The 6,047-nt window shown below is 46.6% G+C and overlaps 1 pseudogene; it reads right to left on the reverse strand.

Moving 5' to 3' along the window:
• Positions 1–689: 689 nt before the first annotated feature.
• Positions 690–5,642, reverse strand: LOC123084586 (probable leucine-rich repeat receptor-like protein kinase At1g35710; annotated as a pseudogene).
• Positions 5,643–6,047: the final 405 nt, after the last annotated feature.

The raw sequence follows: 6,047 nt of genomic DNA on the forward strand, positions 1-6,047 counted from the left end.
ACACGATCTGCGGGCGGCGCGCGTGGGGCCGGTCGGACGGACGACGGCAGCGGGCGAAGGAGAGAAACGGGAGAGGAGAGGGAGGCGTTTGGGCGGACAGCCGGCAGCGCCGGCGATGCGTGGTCTGGGCGAGGCCCAGCGGCGGCGGACGGTGCCAGATCGGGCAAGCAAGCCTGGCGCTCCGGAGGAGAAGATGAGATTAATTGGGTGGGAGATCGAGTGTGAGGCATGGAGCAGAGGAATTAGCGGGATAAACAGCTCGTCGGCGCAATTCGGATGGAATCGATCCGGGACACGGAGCGCTAGGACAATTGACAGACCGCGGCGTCTGCTCGGCAGAACATCTTATCTAAGCCGTTGATCTGGGTGGCAGACCATTTGCGTAATATGGACAGTAGGATATGTTTAATTTGATTTGATCGGGCGGTCCTGCTTATCTCGTGTACAGTTTGTTATGAGGTTTTAGGGGAGTTTATGTTTGCTCTTTTAATAATAGTATAGATATAGATTGCGCCGCTGAGGAACTAACTGGCGGGTGACCGCCAATTAGCATCGCCAGACAGGAGCTTAACCTCTGTTCTCAACAGAGAAAAAAGGAACTAGATCATCTATCACCTGGCAAAAACCGTGTGTAATTCTCAGCTGATCTCCCTTAGCGGCGTGTATTGCACACTCAACATTTTCTGAATAAATATATATACATCAAAAATATATACAAATCTTGGACCGAGCTTATGCACAAATTCAGATCCTAGAGATTCCCACTTGTCTCCACATCACATGAGTTGGGGAGAGTGAAAAATATCATATTGTCTATTGACAACTGCTATACTTGGTTGGCTCAAGGTTCGAAATCCAGAAGCATCTATTCTTTTTGGAAATCCGGTGGTGTATTTTCCTTTCAACTTCTCCAGTGTACACCTGGGAGAGATCAAGCAAAATCAGCAGCGGTTCCCATCAGCTATCACACTTGACTACACTGTAATTTCGGCTTCCGCTGTATTAACAAAACTCGATAGCGAGGTTTTGTCACCCTGCAAAACATACAACATTCTCCATCACATAATCGTCTACTTGGTCACTACACCTCTGCTGAATAGCTATGCTATGCTTAGTTTTCATCAATGTTTACTAACCTTGTTATGTCTTATGTTCCAGCAGACTATCCCAGCGGCTTTTGAGGATCTTGTAAGCGTCTGGACAGGGAAGAGCTATTACAGAGGAGGAGCTGCCGTTAGTTGACAGCTCGACCACCAGACCCAACCGCAACAGAGAGGTGAAACAGGAGAAGGATCCGGGGATAAGCCGAGCAGAGTCTTCCCGTCCAGGCAACAACAGAACCAACATTCTCCATGAACTTGCTACCTTCACTCTCAGTTGTAGCAAAACTTCTGGCGCCAGTCCTCTGGTCTTCGCTAGACTTCCAATCTTTTCAGTGTTTCATCTAGTACACCCTTCTCTTCCACCTAAGTCACTGCATAATGAATAATCAGGATTATGTCACATAAATGCACACCAAGATCACAAAGAACATCTACGAGCACTGAACAAAACAGAAAAAAGGAGTTTGGATGTGTACATACCAGTTCTTTTTTTTTTCACGTCTTCGATTGTCAGTTTGTCGAGCTTGCTGATACTTGAGCAAACCGTTCTGAACTTCTCGGGAGGCAAGCCGTAGATCTCCAGCATTCCATCGAGCAACCCTCTATGATTTAGTTTTATCTCATATACATGCCAGTATCTAGCCTATATATGTAGCAACTCTGTCAGAATTTTGATAACCTCAAAATCTGGTTACAGTACTCGGTATAATTCTCGATATCTTCCTTTCGATGGGTTATTATTATCTCTCCTGTATCATTTTCCCAAAGCCACGTGTTCCCTAGCAGCGCAGCAATAAGGATAAACATTCAGACAGAAAAAGGCACTACAAAATTGAGTGGCTATTTATTCAAGAGATGCTTCTGAAATCTATTTACTGAACTCTCTGTACCTTTCTTCACTTTACCGTGTACTGTGTGTAGGGACTCCAGTCCAGTTTAGGACACAAGCTTGGGGAGTTGCACACCGACTGCACCTAGTACCGTAAAAGCTGCACGGCCGGTGGCACCCCTGTTCCCGAGCTTCAGTACCGGAGCATTGAGCGCGCGCCGCTCCCCGGCACCCTGGAGAACGAGGCCGCCATAAGGACGCCGGTGGCCGTGCGGTTGGAGGACCCGAGTAGGACCCTCCTGAGGTCGGCCCTGTCCTTGGAAGCGGCGGGTGCTTCGGGGACGGACCAGGCGCACGGCCTCGCACGAGAGCGCGCCGACGACGTCGGTGGCGCAGGCAAGAGGGGTCGCGCCGCAGTCGAGGAGGCGAGGGCGAGGACCGCCGGCGGCCTAGTCGAGTTACCCGGCAGCGAGGGCGTGGGCCGTGGCGGCGGTGAGGACGAGCGCGGAGGAGGAGGAGGAGGAGGAGCTTTTGCAGCAGCCCCATGGAGGCGGAGGAGATGGGTCCGGCACGAGGTTTGGTCCCCTGAGGGAGAGGAGAGGAGCAGCAGGAGGGGTGGATGAGGACAGGGCCATCTTGTGAAATTTCTCAAGAAAGATAATTCTACAGGATAGTCTATGCTGTTTGTGATTATATCTGTTAGTGTGATGTTACTATGCTCTAAAAGTACTCTATATTCCACAACAAAGCTATTCCTCATGGAATTGGCCCGGAAAGTTGGTTGTGGCCAAAGTCCAAGGTAGTGAGTTTTGTAAGGTTGCCAAGGTTATTTGGGATGGGACCTGTTAGTGCATTATTTCTAAGAGACAAGTACTCTAAGTTGACCAAATAACCTAATTCTCGGGGGATGTGGCCGGAAAGTTGGTTATTGTCAAGATACAAGCTGGTGATTTTTATGAGATTGCCTAGGTTTTTTGGGATGGAACCTGTGAGTGTGTTGTAGCTAAGCCACAAGTAGTCTAAGTTGGCTAAATAACTTACTTCTCGTTGAATTTGGCTAGAAAGTTGGTTATTATCAAGGTTCAAATTTGTGAGTTTGGTCAAATTTCCTATGCTACTTGGGATGGAACCTGTTAGTCTGTTGTTGCTAAGAGACAAGTACTCTAACTTCTCAAGGTAATCTAGTTCTCGAGGGATGTGCCCAGAAAGTTGGTTGCCGAAAAGGTACAAGTCTATGAATTTGGTCAAATTTCTTATGCTATTTGGGATGGAACCAGTTAGCGTGTTAGGACCAAGATACAAAACCTCTAAGTTCACAAGGCGACCTAGTTCTCGTGGGATGTGTCCAGAAAGTTGGTTGGTGTCAAGGTATAAGGTTGTGAGTTTTGTCAAATTTCCTATGCTATTTGGGATGAAACCGGTTAGGGTGTTAGCGCGAAGATACAAACCCTCTAAGTTCACAAGGTGATCTAGTTCTTGAGGGATGTGTCCAGAAATTTGGTTCTTGTAAAGAGATAAGATAGTGAGTTTTGTCAAATTTCCTATGCTATTTGGGATGGAACCAGTTAGTGTGTTGTAACTAAGCTCCAAATTCTCTAAGTTCTCAAGGTAACCTAGTTCTCGAGGGATGTGTCCAGAAAGTTGGTTGTTGTAAAGGGACAAGGTTGTAAGTTTGGTTAAATTTCTTATACTATTTGGGATGGAACCCGAGAGTATATTTTCACTAAGACTCAGGTACTATAAGTTTGAAAGGCAAACTAACTTTCGTGGAATTAACCCAGAAAGTTGGTTGTTGCTAAGGGATAAGGTTGTGAGTTTGGTCAAATTTCCTATGCTATTTGGGATGGAACCTGAGAGTGTGTTTTCACTAAGACTCGGGTACTGTAAGTTCGAAAGGTAATCTATTTTTTGTGGAATTAACCCAGAAAGTTTGTTTCGCCGTAGAATTAACACGGTGAGCTTGGTCAAATTATGTAAATTTCATGGGACGGAACCTGAGAGTGCGTTGATGCCAAGTTTTAGGTCCTTTAAGTTTAGAAGATAACCTAGTTCTCGTGGAATTTGTCCAGAAAGTTTGTTACAGTATAGGTACAAGCTAGTGAGTTCGGTCAAACCACCTATCTTGATATTTTGCCAAAAGGATTATTACTGGACAAATCTAATGCAACTAAGTGCTTGATGTGTCCTATTTGACAAGGGATATGACCAACCAAGTGATTGCTTGACAAGTTGAGGGTGACAAGACTACTCATGTTGCCTATCTGGCTTGGTATTTCATCGGAGAGTTCATTTTCGTGAAGCATTAAGGAACGAGTCAGCTCCAGCTATGGGTCAAGTCGTCATTCGTGTGGGAGGCATGTGCATGCTGATTTGCGGATGGCTGAGTTGCATGTCTCACACGGCAGATGCATGGACCAAACATTGGATGGATGCATGGACCAAACCAGGCAGCAGAACGAGTGATGTCGCTCTTGTTGCTTAACCCAGAGAACGGAAAACTATAAATTGTACTACGGACTTTGAAGCATGTCCCTCGGTCAAGTGTATGATGCAGTTGAACAAGACTATGAATCATTCAAGATTAAAATAATGTTTGTACAAGATTTGCAGTCAGTCAGCAACCCATTTTCTGCGGATATATGCCAGCCTTCCCGATTTTCTACTCCCGGAGAAGTAACCCATTTTTCTCATTCCTTGACCACACTAATACTAATGTACATATATAGGCAGGAAGCAGTAATGTGCTAATATCATCTCACAGTATATGTTGCTCACAGTTTATTGGTTTCATAAACAGGCTTACCCGTTAGTATTTTTACTAAGTACTCTACTTTATCTTTACCTAATTTAATATATATATATATATATATATATATATATATATATATATATATATATATATATAATAAAGAGAATTGGGTTTCTGTCGTCCGTCATCGTGGCGTTTTTGCAAAGAAGTCCCTATGAATTTTCATAATTGAACCCGCAGTCCATATTTAAGTGGATCTAGCGAAATGATTCGATTTTGCAAATTACCCCCTGCATCTTGTAAGAATTCCACGCTCGCTCATTTGTTCATCTTATATTATCTCTACTCCTAATGGAGCAGTTGGTAGTCTCCGCCGGTCAATTTTCGTCCCACCTCCATTGGTTTTTTTTCGTCCTAAAAAAGTCTACGAAATTTCGTAGGTTAACCAGGGACAACTCCCACCTCCCAGGTTTTTTTTCGTCCCACCTTTCATGATTTTTTTTGGTACCTCGCCCCACCTCACACTGAGCCGCCACGAACCGCAAAAACCACCTACCTTAGCCAAATCAACAAATCTCTCTCATTAATGCAATTTTCTTTAGGAAACAAATAATAAATTCTTTCCTACCTTAGCCAAATCAACGGATCTCTCCCATTAGTGCAATTTGCTTTAGCAAACAAATAATAGATTCTTTCCTACCTTAGCCAAATCAACGGATCTCTCCCATTAATGCAATTTGCTTTAGCAAATAAATAATAGATTCTTTCCTACCTTAGTCAAATCAACGGATCTCTCTCATTAATGCAATTTGCTTTAGGAAACAAATAATAAAACGACGGTTAACCTACGAAAATAAAACGTCTGGCAACGTGCGACCTCGAGCGACGCCACACCAGATCCTTCGCCGTCGCCCTCGCACATCAAGCCGCCCCCGCAGCCGCCGCCGATCCCCTTCCCCATCTCCCTCCCTCAAACGCCGCCGCCCGTCGCGGCCGCCCCCGCGACCTCCTGTCGCGGCCGCCGCGCCCAGCTCCAGCCGCGGGCGCCACGCCCACCTCCAGCCGCGGCGCGCTAGGGTTAGCGCCACCACCAGCCACACCCGCCGCTCGGCTCCTCGCTGGACACCCATGTGCTCTCGTGAGTAGCTGCCACCTCGCCGCCTCCAGCCGTCGTTGTCATCGGCCCATCTCAAACACCGTGAATGCACCGTCGGACGCCTCCCTTGCCAAGCCCCTGTTGCAAGCTCCCTGATGCCTGGCCATGCCGGTCTTCCTCCTCCTCCTCTCCCACCTAGCTGACCTTTGCCGCGTCGCCTACTCCCGCCGGCTGCGCAGCTCCTCGTTGCCATGGACGGGTTCAACTCCA

The sequence above is a fragment of the Triticum aestivum genome, chromosome 4A (genome assembly GCF_018294505.1).
Source record: "Triticum aestivum cultivar Chinese Spring chromosome 4A, IWGSC CS RefSeq v2.1, whole genome shotgun sequence".
Lineage (NCBI taxonomy): Eukaryota > Viridiplantae > Streptophyta > Magnoliopsida > Poales > Poaceae > Triticum > Triticum aestivum.